The sequence below is a fragment of the Castor canadensis genome, chromosome 5, assembly GCF_047511655.1.
Source record: "Castor canadensis chromosome 5, mCasCan1.hap1v2, whole genome shotgun sequence".
NCBI classification, from domain to species: Eukaryota; Metazoa; Chordata; class Mammalia; order Rodentia; family Castoridae; genus Castor; species Castor canadensis.
The window spans coordinates 84,028,087-84,044,534 of record NC_133390.1 but is presented as its reverse complement, the minus strand read 5'-3'; positions in this window follow the sequence as shown (position 1 = coordinate 84,044,534).

Genomic DNA, 16,448 nt, shown 5'->3' with positions numbered 1-16,448 from the left:
CATAACCAAGAAGGGAAAACAAACTTCAAAAGTTAGTCTAAGACATTTTAAGATTTGTTGACAGTAGGCAATAGATTCTACCACCAGCCTTTCCTTCTCCAAACAGCCTCTAGGCCAGGGGGACAAAAGCTTCCCTTTGGAGTTCTTTAGAGTAGAGACTTGGGGACCCAAAAGAGGCATAGAGGGGGAAATTGGGCTGTTTATCACAGTGAACAAAGCCACCTTCTCTTGTTTAGGAATGGATGGGGATTAGGGAGAGGACGGGACAGAAGGGCCTTGGAAGGAGATTTTTCTCGGTGATTCTAGGATCCTCCCTAGAAACCACAGCTATGAAATCAGATAATACTGGATTTTTAATTCCTCTGTCATTAATTTCACCAGCTTACTTGTCTTCTGGTCTTCTGTTTCCCCATCCTCACAAGGGCTGCAGGGAGGACTCAAAGACTGAATGATGAAAGGAGTTTGTGTGGTCTTTGGCAGTTTGGAAATTTTCAAGAAAAGCTGTAATCATTCTTGAGATTCACTCCTGCCGTGACCCCCTCCATATGGCTCTTGGCACTCTGAGGTGCCCACTGGTCTGTTTCTGGTGACTCCTGACCTGTCTACACAATCTTAGCCTCTCTACTTGCCTATTCAAGTTCTTCAACCACTCACTAACCAGTCTCTACTCCCTTCCCATATCCCCTTCACCCACCACTAGATGTCAGGACAAGTCTGGCATGACAAAGGGTGGCTCCAAACTCATCACAGGTGGTTTTTTCCTCTGGGCTATTTTGGGGACAGAGCCAAAGGAGATAGTTACATGGAGCATATTACAGACCTTCGGTCTCTTTCTTTCAGAAACTCAGTCACCCTCCATGATCAGTTCAACAGGCATGTGCTAGACTTCTTCTTTGGGCCTGGCCCTGTGATTAAGGGCTGTCTCCATGGCTGACCTGGGACTAAGGAAAGGAAAGAACCATTTCATAGCCAAAGGTTCCATCCATTACTATCCTGACACACTCAGGGAGCCCTTCAAGCTAGGGTGAGCGGTCTAGGTAGAGAGCTCAAAGGCCCAGCCTCCAGGGAATGGAGCACAGGGCCCGCTTCCCCCTGGAGCCTGGCTCCTAGATTGGAGTTCACATTCCTGCAGCTGGCATTTCTCCATGTCATGTGCCCATCATCCTCTCTCCCACCCCAGGGACCTTGGAAACTCTAAGGTCAATCAAGACTATACAAGGGGCAGAGACAAGTCCCCAAAGGGAAACTGGGGCACTTTGAGGGAAGAAGATGTGTCTTGGGAAGCCCTCAAACAATGCCCACTTTCCAGTGTGGCAAAGTAGAACATTCGGGAATATACTTGAGTCTTGGACACCTTGAGGAAGTGAACATGGAAGCAAGAAGTTGAATTTTCAAAGCTGTTGGAGGACAAACTGTTGTCACATTGCTGAAGGCCTTCCCAGCTGAGATTAGCAAGAGGATAAAAATGTGTGCAGTCTTGATTCCGTAATACCCCCTAGAAACTATCCTAAGGAAATTAACACAAAAACATTTAAAAAGTCTTAAAGATTTGATATGGAAATGCTATTCATAAGAAAAGCAACAACAAAAATGGAAATAAGAACTGTTTGCCCGGATTGGCTTCAAACCTCAATCCTCCTGATCTCTGCCTCCTGAGTAGCTAGGAGTAAAGGTGTGAGCCACTGGTGCCTGGCTTAAATTTAAAAAGTTTAGAACTAGCATTTGAAAGGATTTTTTTGCCCAAAAAACTTTCCTATGTTTTAAGTGAAATATAGAGCTTGTGCCTTGTGTTCTCAGGGCCCTGGGTTCGGTACCAAAATAAATAAATGAATAAATAAAAAATAGCATTGCATCTAGCCCAATCTCAATTGTATAAATTATATATGTGCATCATAAAATATTGGGAGGAAAAATACCAAAATATTAATAGAGTTTTGTTTTGTTTTTGTGGCACTGGGGTTTGAACTCAGGGCCTTGGGCTTGCTAGGCAAACACTCTTGTCACTTGAGCCATACCCTGAGATCTTTTGTTTCAGGTTATTTATTTTGTGGTACCGGGGCTTGAACTCAGGGCTTACACCTTGAGCAACTCCACCAGCCCTTTTTTATGTTGGGTTTTTTGAGATAGGGTCTCAGGAACTATTTGCTCAGGGCTGGCTTCAAAACTTGATCCCCCTGATCTCTGCCTCCTGAGTAACTAGAATTACAAGTGTGTGCCACTGGCACCCAACTTGTTTTCAGGTTATTTTTTAGATAGGGTCTTGTGTTTTTGCCTGGTCAGTCTGAACTGTGATCTTCCTACCTACAGCTTCCTACCTAGCTGAGATCACAGGTCTGTTCCACCATGCCTGGCTTGTGGGTTGAGATGGGGTCTAGCTAACTTTTTGCCTGGGCTGGCCTCAAACAATGATCCTCTTGATCAATGCCTCCCAGGTAGCTGGGATTAAATATGTGAGCCACTACACCCAGTAAGGGTTTCCATTAATAGTAAAATTTTGGTTCATTTTTATTTTCTTATAAATCTCCAACTCCCTAGTTTTTCATAAAAACATAGTGATTTTAAAACTTCATAAATATTATAGATTGTTCTAATTTTTCCTCATTAAAACTACAATTTGCTAATAACCGTTGTCATTGCCAATAGTTGCTCTTTACGAGTGTTTGTGACGCTCCAGCTCCATGCTAGAAGATGCACGTGCATCCTTTCATTGAATCTTTGCAGCAATGATAAGCAAGATTATCTCCTCATTTTACAGGTGAACATGCTTCCCAAAGTTTAGGTAACATGCCTAAAGTCATAGAGCTATTAGGTAGGGGAGGGTCTATCTGTGTCCAAAGTCTGAGCATTGAGCCATATCAGAACCTTGATCAATGAAGATCAAGTTTTGAACTGATGGGGTCAAATTCATTCAGAATTGAATTGTTTGGAATTTGGACATGTTTTTCTTAAAAACATTGTATAAATGCTAAGCTCCAATGTTATAGAAAGATCAACCCACTGACAGCTGCTGAAACACATCTACTTACAGGTTGTGAAACCACAACTTTCAACAGGATGTTGCTTGTTCACCCTGTCTCCCAGATGCCTACTCAAGAGAATAACAAAACTAATGCTGGGGTGAGGATGAAGTGGTACTTGGAGCACAAGAGTCACTTCTGTGAGCTGAGCTTTGGTGACACTTGCCTGTAGATCTGACTACTCAGGAGGCTGAGGTGGGAAGACTGTTTGGGCCCCGGAGTGCAAGGTGAGCCTGGGTAATACAATGACAACCGAATGTAAAAACATAAAACAGCAACAATTTTAAAAAGCCCCGAGTAACAATGAAACACACACACACACACACACACACACACACACACACACACATACACACACAAATCTGAGTGCAATGGAACATGCCTGTAATACTAGCTCTCTGGGGGCTGAGGCAGGAGAATTATGAGTTGAGGGCCAGCCTGGGCTACAGAGTGAGACCTGCCTCAAAGAACAACAACAACAAAAATCCCCCCAAATCTCCAAAGAACAAACATCTTGTATGTGAACAGAAATAGAAAGCAGAGCCAAGGTGTGCCTCAGGGTCAGGCAGAGCCATGAGGTGTACATGACTGATTAGTGGGGCAAGACAGGGTTCACAGGGTTGAGTGTGGAAGTTATACATGGAAATCTATGGGGTCTAGGAGGCCTTGGGGGTACCCAGTGTTTCCAAGAGCCAGGCTGGTAAATGAAGGAAGCAGGAAGTGGAGGGGAGTATGCCAACAGGGGACTGGGTGACACACTGCTCGCAATAAGGCACGAACAATACATTTCAGTGAGAACACATGATAACCAAAAGCAACTTGCTTCAGCTATTCTGAAAATGGTGGCTTCCTGACCTTAGGCTTGACACCTGAATTTGCTGATTTGGTGGCAGGGCAGGGCCTTTGTGATGTGATGCTGTGGGTATTGTGGGGCAATGGCCTGATCACGAGGGGAAGGAGACAGAACAGAACTCCAAGGTCCTTTCACTCCTTGGCATTGGGGAACTATGGGGCAAGGATTGGGGGTGGGAGGTTCATGGGTAGTCGCTGCTCCTACTGTGTGTCATTACCAAGGACACATTCCCTCATTGCTTCCAACCAGTGTTTGGCCATGGGGGAAGAGAAAGAAGAAAGGAAGAACCTTTGTTGACAACTGTGGCTTTTAGTCACCATTTCAAGTCAGCCTTGTCTCTCCCTGCTACTTAGGTGAAACTGGTAAAGACTGGCTAGATGTTTCCTCCTGTTCCCTGACAAACAGCTGGGCCTCATTTCCCAGTGGAACTTCTTTTCTTCAATTAATTGCAGCCATGTGACTGAGTTAGCCACTTGTGTGGGAGTGGAAGTGATAGGTGACACTTCTAGGCCTGCCATATAATTCTTCTCCTTCTGCCATCCTCCATTATCTACCCTGCCTTTGGATTTACATGCACCAGCCCGATGACCTTGACAGCCACATTTAGGAAACAGTGGAGCCCAGCCACCTAAATTCCATCTTGGAGAGCAGCCCACAGATGGAGAACACCTGTTTTGGACTTTATGTAAACCAGAAATAAATTTCTCTAGTGCTGGAGGCAATTTATATTGTGTGTATTTGTCATTGCCTTAACCCAGAGAGGTTCATGCTCATTTTCTAAAGAACCAAACTTAGGCTTCAGAAAGGTCATTTACACAAGATCACCCAGCTGAAAGTAATGAATTTGAGCCCAAGTTTATTCAGCTCCTCTGTGTAAAAACACACTGGTTCCAATATAGCCAGTAAATTCTATGGTGTCTATTTTGTGATTTCTCTTCCTCTTGTAAACCACTCCCAACCTGATGGGAGTCCCCAAAATGAAAGCAAGTGGGAGAAAGATTGGGATCACGCTGAGCGGGGCTGAATCATGAAGATCTCACTCTGAAGGTAAGGTGCTCTGGGAGAACCACAGGCAACTCCTAGGTCCTTCTGAGAGCCACATGGGGCTGCTGCCAGAGAAGAACAGGGAGTCTGGAAGTCCTGCGAGCGGTTTTGACCCCAGTGGCACAGTTGCTGGTGCTCTTGTTCATTAACATCTGTGTCTCTCCAATTTGGACTCTGGTATGAACTCTGTAAACAGCTCAAGAGGCCCTTGCTACTACCTCTTTGTTCAAACAGACAATGGCTGCCATAACAAAGGGAAATCAGATGCAGGTGAAAGTTTATTTTTAACATGTCTGAGGCCAAATGGGGATTTCACATAGAAATCAGGGCCCTCACTTCCACCTCTTCTCTCAGAAGCAGCTTGGGTGCTTTGGGCTGGTCAGGACTCCAACATGCTTGGATCCCATCCAACCAAGTGCACCACTCGATGAGGTAGACAGTTCAGTCTTTCTGAGGCCTTCTTTTGGCAAGCAATAGACATTTCGCTTGGAGATGGGGTTAAACTTGGGCCTACTGGGCACGATCAGCCACCCCAAATATGTGCAGTTTCTTTTCATTTAGTCAAATCAGGACCAAATGTGCAAAAAAGTAAAAATTCTTTGAAGTTATTAGGCTGACAGCCCCTTGGGTATAGGCTCCTAGCTTGCTCCTCCTTTGGCTTCCTTGGATGCTCACAGACAGCTGGGTCCTAGGATGTTGATGTGAGAATAGCAAGGCTTACAGGGAGCTGCTGCACTGTACAGGGTACTTAACCTTGTTCTCTCGTGGCCACCACCATCTCTCGAGGTCATTATCAGCTGTGGCTCATCAGTGAGGGAACCGGATCAGATAGGTGAGTAGTTCCTTAGGTGCTGAGCCCACCTAAGCTTGACTACAGAGCTCGTTTTTCTTTCCAGTGGACCATAGTGTGGATGAGCATCAATTTTCTTTTTCCTCATTTTCCCATCTGCCAGGGGGAAGTAGAAATGATGTTCACTTTCTCCTAAGAACCCAGCAGCTGCCGTTTTCCTATAGAAATCCAGAAACAACAAGTTATGGGTTCACCTGTATAATTTTTTAAAAAATGAAATTTCTTACTCTTATTTTTGGGCCTCACTAGAAGCTAAATTGGTCTTCTGATATGATATAGTTTCCTTTTCCCTCAATTCTTTCTGTGACACATCTTGGGCAAAGTGTGAACTAAGGCAAAAAGAGGAGAGTAAGCGGTCCCAGCAGCTAAGTGCTGTCTTTCTTCTTTCAAGTCATCTGGTGAATGTGCCTTGATCTTGCTTATATTTTATTTTATGACTTTCTTTGTGAAGTAGGGGAAAGCAGAGGTACTGAAGAGAATGGAAGAGCAGGGAAGGGCAGAGTGAGGAAGTAGTAGAATGAAGGAGGATATCCAGGCAGGGTTAAGGGTTAGCATTAAAGCCAGCTCTACCAGATGGGTAGGGCAGCCTGCAGCAAAACCGACAGGCTGGGAATGATAGCCGTTCTTGTCCTCCTATCTGCCCTAGAGCTCCTCCTCTGTCCTATGACTGGGCAGCATCAACACGATCCTGGTGCTTACCCCTTTCCTAGAAGAAGAAATTGGTTCTCCCCAAACTTTTATCTCCAGCCCAGACTACCCTGCATTACTTCATTTTCATCACCAGCAACTTCTGTCAAACTCAACAAGGGTAAAAAACAAAACAAGACAATCAAACAACTAGCTAGTCTTCTGTCTCAAACAGACTTCTTCTGTCTTCTCATTTTAAACAGAGCTATTGCCAGTGTCCAGGAGCCCAGCCTTGAAGTCAACATTGACCCTTCCTGTCCTGCTTAACGTCCATATCTATCATCACAAAATCCCAAAGGGTCTTTTTTCTTTCTTCTTTCCTCTCTCCCTCTGCTGCATCCTAGCAAGAACCTTGCATCTGTCTCTGTAGGTGTCCCTATAGACCCTTTCCTTTCTAAACTATCATTCCTCTCTTCATTCATCAGAAGAGTATTTGCAGAGCCCCCACTAAGATGCCAATGCACCAATAATATTGATATGGTACAGCTGGGGAGGCAGGTAATTGATGGTCAATTGCAGAGCCTTGGGATGAATGTGGTCACAGGTGGGCCCTAATCCAGATGGCTGAGGCATAAGTAGAGGCCTACCTGCTCCCTGCCAGACTCCTCATCCCAAAATGATACTTTATTCAGTTTCACCTAAAATCAGCCTTCTAGTACGTTTGCTCATTCAAGTTCAGACTTTGCAACCTGAGATTCCAAGGTTTCACTGGACCAGAGCCTCTTCTAAATGTCTGGAAGGAGGTACTATTTCTGATACAGAAGAAACTGAGGCATGAAGGGCTAAATGGCAGAGTCTGTGTTCAAATCTGGACAATGACTCCAGGCTTGTGACCATGACAACATTGCATGTCATTGTAACCCAACCATTTGGTTCTTAGACTCTTTCCCATATACTAAATTCCCTGAGTCCTTCCCATGTTTTTTACAGAAACCCCACCCCCTGCCGCCCTCCACATGGAAAAGGAGTGGGTCTGCATTCAGTTCTATGTTCAAGTCTTAGTTTCCAGTTGTCAAAACCCGTTTTTTCCCCCGATTCTTAGTTTCCCCATCTTTACAATGGGTACGTTACCCTATCCTTCTCAGAGAACCGTTCTGAATGTGATGTGAAAAAAAAAAAAAAAAAACGCTTTGCAAACTCTGGAGTCCTGTAGAGATGCACAGGCATCCATAGCACTTTCTCCTCTTGGCTCTCAAAGTAAGAGTATTTCTTTGTAGTCCGTACTTTACTACAGCAATGTTTGCTTACACATTTCCTCAGGATGTGCCTATCTTTTTTAAACCTCAGCTTCCTCATCTGGAAAGTGGGCATAATACCACCTGCTTTGTAGGGCAGTTGTGGGAATTGTGTTTTTTAAAGAATTAGACACAAAATATACATTTCAGAATGTGGGTTGCATGTTTCCCCTGGCCTTGACTTTTCTTTAGCTGCTGGGATAAATTACTTTTGCCTCTCATTAGATGGGGGCAGTGAGGATCCTGCCTTCTCTTTTCCTCCATTCTTGTATAAATGAATGGCACCTGTCTTCTGGGAGCTTCTAATTTCATCCAGTATCAACAAAACATATTTGTTCCCCCATGAAATGTACTATAGAAGCTCCACCAGTGGTCCCAGGCCAGTTTTGAAGCAACAGAACATTTTGCAAGCTTAGCATGCTCTCTGACCCTCTGAGTGCTTGTTCAGCTGAAATTACTTGTGTCTGGCACAGGCCTTCTCTCTTGATTTTGGCAGAGCTTCAGGGAGTGAAAAGGCTGGGTTGGTTTTAGGGCTGGGATTAGAATTTGGGACTCAACAGATCATACTGTTAACACTTCTCCTCTTTGCTAACTTTATGAAGTTCAAGAAAAGCTTTCTGGGGAATGGCACTAATTTATTTGCCAAAAGCTGAGATGGGCCAAGGAAGATGTAGTCAGCATTTGGAAGCTCCTTGCCTTAGAATTTAACAGCCAAGGAGGGAAGAGGGCTCTGCTGGGGAGCTGGGGTGGGGGTTGGGGGTAGGCGGGGTGTGGGTAGTGTGTAAAAAGGATTTGGAAGGATTCAGGATTCAGAACAGGCTTGGCTCCTCAGGCTCCCACCCCCACAACGTGTCTCCAGCCATCCCTTCCTCTCCTGTGCGAGCACAACACCCTGTCCTGGCTTCAATCATCTTCACCAGGCAGAGCAATACTGTCTGATACACTCCTTGCCCCTCTTGTCTGGCCTACCCACTGCTGATCAGATTTTATTCCGTGCTTAAACATATCGAAGGCTCCTCAGTGCTTATTGAGTAAAGGCCTCACCCTTCAGCATGGTACTCAAGCCCCCCTAAAGCCATACTACCCTCATCCTCATCCTCATCTCATCCTTCACCCTCCACAAAGCCTCTAATGCCAGCTTGCTAGATGCATACCATCCTTCCAATATGCCATGTCCACACCACACTGTGGGCTTTTCCCAGGCTGGTTCCTCTCCAAGATTGCTCTGCCATTGTGCCCATCTTTGCCTAGTAAGGTCCTCGTCATCCTTGAGGACCAGGCTCCTTCTGTGAAACCTTTCTCTACCCCTCCAGGCAAAGCTGGTGCTCCCTCACTTCTAAGGCTTGTGACTTGGGTAAATGCTTCCTTATTTGTCATGGGTAGCTGCTCCCTGTGAATGTGTCTGATTCTAAGAAGGTGTCTCAATTGGCTGGCACTTCAGCACATTTAAGGTCACAATAATTACACTTTTTATGTAGCAGACTGTGTTGGACTTGGGGGACATATTCATGATTGTGCATCTGCCCCTGTCATGGAGATCCTCACAACTTAGGGAGAGACATACACAATGCATGAAGCTTGATGGGGTTCTCAGCAAGCCTGGTAGGCTGCTTGGAGGAGGCGATCCCTGAACTGAACATGAAATGATGTATAGGGATCAGGCAAAGGCAATGAGTATAACCCAGACAGCCTCAAGGTACCTTGGGAATTTAGAACTGGAGGATTACTGGTGAGATGAGGAAGAAGGATAGAGATGTCAATAGAGAAGATGCTGGCATGTGAGCTGGGCTTTGAATGTGAGAGGGTTTTGGGTAGCTGGAGACAGGAGTAGGGTACAGACTGGACATAAATCTGAGCAGAAGGACAGAGTGAAGACAGGCAAGGAGCGAGGGCAGCTTACTTTAGGGGACTAACTCCAAGGTTATCACTGGAGAAGGGTCAAGGGGATGGGTAAGACAAGAGAGAGGCAAAGGTCCATGCCACAGAGGTCTTAAAGGTCTCCAGAGAGTAACTTGGGAGTGACATGGTGAGATTTGTATTTTAGACAGGTTCTGATGATCTCCTAACAGTGTGGTGTGCACACCTGGAAGTCAGGGGTGCTGGAGGTTAGTCAGTTCTAATATTAACCAGCGCATGTGCAGAAGTTGCTCACTCCTTTTCCCTTCTTCTCTGTTCCCACAACAAGTGGGATGATCAAGCTGATCCTAATGACAGGGGTCCTAAAGCAATCCTGGGCCCCACAATACAGAGATGCTGTCCAAGGATAAAGCATGCTCCTCTCTCTGGAAACACAATCAGTAAACATTCTTCCCTTGAGGGACCAGGTCGAGCACTCCCTTCCTGGGTAGTGTGTACTTAGAAAGTGAAGTTCTCCAAGTTGAGCAGTTCTGATAGACCAGGAATGTGCTGGGAAGTGACAGGCCCTTGGCCTCCCTCAAACTAATGGGAGGAGTCTTAGTTCAGTGCCCAAAGACGAGGACTGTGACATTGTTCATCAGCTTCTGGGACAGCTCGAGTTGGTCTAGTAATTCTCTCTCTCTAATGTTAGTCCAAGGTTCTGCCAGAAATGAGGGTCCATCTGAATGTGAGAATTCTGACAGTTCATGACAGTCCTGGGGACCCTGACCTCAGGTTTAATATGGGGCTCTCATGCAAGATACACAAGGAGCTCCTTGTGTTAAAAACAGCTCTTGTGGAAACTGCTGCATTTTAAGTCCTAGTTTGGATGAGAGTGGATATGCAGATAAGGAAACCTTGGCTCTATGCTTCTGACTGAGAACTTCAAGTGTAATACTCAGTCACAATCCACACAGCAGCTTTCCTCATGATCTAAATCTGTGTATCTCTACTGGTGAGCAAAGAAGTGTGTTGGCCTTGCATCAGTAACTGCCCAAAGAAGGGCCAAAGGTTCTCCTCCCTACTCAGAGCTCTGGGATGGATTAGAAATATTTTGTGGTGGCATCCAAGAAACTCTGCTTCGGTACCTATTGTATGCCAGGCCCTGCTGTGACCACCGGGACACAACTGAAGAGAAGATCCAGTCTGCTTTCAAAAAGCACACTGTCTTGCTATAGTAGGAGGGGTGGGGAAGAAGACTTACCAGTTGTTACACTTTTTTTTGGTGCAGGTGAAAATGCCACCTCCTACTGATGTAAGCAAGGAAAGAGAACAGGAACCACAGAGGCCAAGGGCCAGGGGCTCCAGACACAGTTTTCCTCTTTCTGAATTGAGTATCCTCAGGCAGACCTGACCCTTATGGCTGTAAGATGTTCCCAGTTCTACTCGGCTACCCACCTGGCTTATGTCTAATGGGAAACAGAAAATAGTTTATTTCCCAAGATGATTAGCAACAGCCCCATAATGCATCACTGGCTTTAACAAGGTCAAACATCCATCTCTCCATCAATCATTGCAGTGATGGTGAGAGGAAAGGATGCACAGACAGGCTTGGGTCTAGATTACATGCTCCATCTTTAAGCTAAGGTAGGACCCTAGCTGAAGTTTCAGGCTGAAGATTGGGGTTATGGTTCCCTGGAGGACAGAAAATGGTGACAAAAAGTGAGATACTCCAAGGCAAGACCAAGATCATAGGTTTCTGATGTCAATCTACAGCAACTGGAGGCAAGTGAAGAGGAGGAAAGCAAAAAGAAGGAATGATGTTGGGGTAGGGGACCACAGGATCTAATGAATAGCTGAGCAACAGGACAGCTTCTGAATCCTAAGGGGATCTTTATAAATGATTCCAGAACACAGCTTGAGGCTGTGTTCGTTGCACTCACTACCTTTGCCTAACTAACTCACATCAGTTAACATTCTACCCTAATAATTAGCGTACACCAACCATCATGGCTGAGTTAAGAGCAGAGGGATAGAGAAAACCTAGGTCTTTGGTGATATTTTTCAGCAGCCATATCAGCAGACTTGGAGACTACCTTTACCTCAGGTTATGAGAGACAATTTAAAAAAAACGGCTTATTTTCATTTTGTTCATGGTTTGAGTTCAATGTCTGCTATTTTCATCTGAAAGAATCTGGATTGGAACAGATTCTGTATTTCATCTGGTATTCTCTGTCATTCCAGCTTTACTCTATGGCAGAAAGGCTTGTAAGTGACAGGCTCCATGCATACTTCTTAGTAGTTCTGAAAATCATGGGGACAGTCTCTGATTGGTCTGGCATGAATAGCTTGTGCCCATTGGTTGTTGTATTTTCAATGGCATATTAGGGCTAAATAGCTCTACTCTCAGATGAAGATGCCATGAGGTAGGGTTGACAGAGAAGAATAGACATTGCTTCTGAGGATGGGTGTCCTTTTGTATCACTACTTACTACAACAGTGGTTTCCAAAATATCACCAGACTAGCAGTATCTGCATCACTAGGGAAATCATTAGAAATGCAAATTCTTGGACCCTCTCTTAGATCTTCTGAGTCAGAAATCTGAGGGTGAGGCCCGGGGTCACCTCTGGATGTTTTGATGCACACGAATGTTTGAAAATCATTGAGTCACAGTCATTGGAGAACTGAAACCAAATGAGATGGAAGTTCAAAGATGAGGAAAGTCTTACAAAATGAAGTCATCTTTGTGAGGGCTTTTGAAAATTGTGTAGATGTCTTCAAATGAATAAAATTGCATGAATAATATTGTAATTATAATGGAGAATTTTGAAAAACCTATATCCAGATGAAGTAACTGTTTCTTTTTACTTATGGTCTTTCTCATCATTAGTCTTCAAACAAGCCCACATATTTACTTGTAACTAACACAGATACAATTTTCCATTTTACTTTTGTATTTATATTTTTTAAAAATATGCTATGGTTTCAATTACATAAACATTTTAATGATTTATAATAAGTTTGGTGAAATTAAAAAAATTTTCAGTTATCATTTCCTTCTAGACTTTTAAATGGAAATTATTTACATAATTGGGATAGCAGCAGATATATATTATATGTATTCTTATAAATATTGCATGTATATGTATGTATGATAAATAATATACTTCTTTATTACTGAACAGTTTTCATAGCCATAATTTTCAGTATGAACAAGAGACCAGAAAATAAATTCATCACGATTTATTTATCCAATATCTTATTGGACATTGTAGTTATTCCAATTTCTGAAGTGATTAATATCTTTGTGTATGAAGTGCTTTCCCTGCTACATTTTGTGTTATTTGCTTAGAATACATTTCCAAAAGTGGAATTACAAGGTCACAGGATGTGAACCTTTTTATGGTTCTCAATACATTTTGCCAAATTTCTTCCAAAAAGTTTGTAACAATTTATATTGCCACCAGCAAGGTGTGAGAGTGCCAGCTTTTCCATACCCTTGGCAGTTTTCGGAATTTTAATTAAAAAAATATGTTTTGCCAATTTAACAGGGGAAGAACTTTACCTTGTTTTAATTTGCATTTTTATTACTTTACCTAACATTACTTAGTAAAATTTTTCCCACATTGCTTTAAAGCTCTTAATAAGTCCTTTTATGGTTGCCAAGCCCTTTTGTGGTTGAGATTTAATGAGTAGAGGGCAGTCCAGTTTTGAGACCACCGTGAGCAGCAGCACAAGGTCAGGAAGACTCACACATAGCTTATCTGAAACGAAGCTCTTGGTTTTCAGACCCTGTTCCTTGGGGCTTCCCATCTCAGTGAATAGCACCACCAAGCCATCTACTTGTTCAATGACAAAACCTGTGTGTCATTGTTGACTTCTCCCTGTCCAGCACTACCTGTACCCAATCAAGAGCCAAGTTCCCTGAGTGTCTCAACACTGCATCTTCTTCCCTTTTGCTCCTACCTGAGCTAAGGCTACAGTATCCTTTTCCTGAAACTGTTGCATAAGCCTCCTGGGGGGGTCTGGTTTCCCTCCAAATCATACTTCACATTGCAGGTCAACCTGTCTTTCTAAAACCCAAATATGACTCAATTTTTCTGTATTTATTTACTTATTTATTTATTATGACCAACTTCCAATTGCGTTCAGGATGAAGTCCCCAAATTCCTTAGCTCATTTTGTAAGTCCTCCGTGATCTGACCCCTGCTTTATCTTATCTGAGTGGTACAATATCAAGAGCTGTGTACACTTCTGTTTTTCCATTAGTCGTTATGGGAACCAGCAGGCCCTAGGACTTTGAAGGAAACAAAACTATATTTTCAAAATGGCTGTCTGGGGCTGGGGTTAAATGATGGAAAGTATTACCTGGTTCCATGAGTGGCCTTACTAATAGGCCCTCTCTCCAGACCAACCATATGGGTGGTGCTTTGTCCCACCCTACACAAAGCCCTGGGTTAGTCCCTGAAGTGGGTGTTGCTGGTATAAAATGGGACAAATACGGGAATTGGAAGGAAGCGTTTAAAAACTGCTGTTGTGACTTGGTAGAGTAATTTTCTGTTTAAACTCTAGTAACAAAAATGAGTTTGTATTTCGTGACTTTTAAATTTTTATTTGCCTAATAATTTGATTTTATGGTATTTAACAAAATATTATCCTATAATGCAATGAAATGGAAATCTAAAAATAAAAGCTCTTTGTCCCAGATATCTATCTTTGCCACAGACAGTTCATAGAAAAGTTCAGGCTGGAGCAGACAATCTTTCTGTGAGTTTACAAACGCACGTTGCGGAGGAAAGAGATGTTTGAATCCTCAGCTGAGATGTGTTTCAAAGATGGAAAAAAATCAGAAAGGGAAAGAAATCACAGTTTTAATTTCTCTTTCAATTGCTCCTGATTTTCATGAAGGAACTGGTGAAAATAGAAAGTTCTGGCTTCTGACCATAGAGTCCAGATGTAACAGCACTCAATATACCGAACAGGAAGGCAACTTGGAACACGAAAGAGTGGGAACTGCACTCAAGCACTTCCTCATTCTCCTGCTGGGATGAAAAGAACTTTCAGTGTTCCTTTCAGCTTTGGGACCATGTGCTTCCATAATTCTACACTTGACTATTATGTTTAAAACTTTTTTAATAAAGCTACCTGCTGTTCTGTACTATGACAGAATAACAAGAGGGTTTGAGAAAACGTAGATGGCTAAGTATCATTATACTTTGTCCTTTTTCTTTTTTTACTTTCTATACATTCAACAACTTTTGTTATGGAAAGAAGTGCAAAATACTCAATTACTTATTACAGATGGGTGCTTTGCCACTAACCAGCTGTGTGAGTAAGGATAGTTGCCTTCACTTCTTTGTGCCCTGAGTTTTGCAAGAAGGGGATTGAGCTATGTTATAGCATCCCTAACGTGTCAAGAGAGAGGATGGGAAGCCAAGCAAGTTGGCTACTCCTGGGGAGTTTCCCTGGCCTCTGCCAGAAAAGCTCCTCTTCTGTGTTTAGAGAGGGCCTCTGTATAAGATTTTATTAGAAGAAATACTTCACTGCCAATCAAAAGGCTAGGAAAAGAATCAGGCCATATGATCGCCAATGTGTCTGCTAGCTTTCTGTCTGCCTATTGGCATTGTGCATAGTATTAGACGCCTGAATGGCAGGTGTAATATTTGAATATTTGAATGTATGGAAGACAAGCACACTAAGTAAGTGGATAAGGAAGGCTGGGCCCAAGTCCAATAGGGAACAGTGTGGACCGTGATGAACTAGGAAGCGCCTTGACAGAGCCTTCCAAATCAGCTTGTGTTCATTTTTGCCATGTGGGAAGCAGACCTATGTATCAATATGTATCCTGGGAGCTAAATGTGACTCATGTGCTTCCAGGCTGTAGTTCACCTGAAATCCTTGAGGATTTTTATGCTAAATAACTTGTACATACGAACTACCAAGCCAGCCGGCCTAATCATCTTCTCAAAGGCTTAGCGCTGTATCTGGCACATGATAAACGGACTATGGATGTTAGCTGTCATTATTATTATTATCATCATCATCATTACCTAATAATGATGGAGCAGACTTGGATCCGTTAATAATTGCAATGGAATTGTAACATAATTACATAATTTTGTGCTATTCACATTTAATTCCTTTAAAAGCCATATCATAAAACTGGAACATTTGGGAAAATTACTGACAATAGGAAAAAGGAAATAAATGAAGCCTCACTATGAACTTGAGTCATATCCAAGGTAGGCTTTGTGCTAGTCTGCCAAGTGTGGCCCTTTAGACTCATCACTGCTCACAAAGAAAACGGTGTGGGTGGCCAGCACTACCACACGTTTGGGTGTGCTCACTCTGTGGATCTCAAAGTCAGGCCCATTGCAGTGAAAATAACCAGTACCACCACACTTCAGAAACATGTCCGGTCTCTCAGCTTCTTTCTTATGCGCATGCTTACTGTAACTTCAAGAGAAGTGATTGTATCTACAGAAGAAAACCTTCCCTACTCCTTTTTTCTTCTCTAAATGCCTTGCCTTGTCTTTCAAGTTCATAAATTTGCTTATGCCCGATGAACCTGCTTACCTAACTGGGATGTAAATGCCCAGTGATTGACCTCATATACTACAATGAAATCTTCTAGGAGCTCTCTGACTTTTTTTTTTTTAATTGTATAACAAAACATAGGAGAGAATTTAAAAATGGTCTCTCAGTTCTAACCAGTCTAACAGAGTTATTGTCATTTCTTTGTATTTCAGGTCATATATGTTTTTACATTAAGTAAATTAAAGAAATCATGACTTTATTGAACTTGTTTAAAGGTTGGCAGAGGGGCATAGTTTCTACTAGTGGGAGTGGGTAAAGGTATAATTGAGAGGTAAAGAAGAATCTTAGACTTTTGTTTTGTTTGGCAGCGCTGGGGATCAAACCCAGG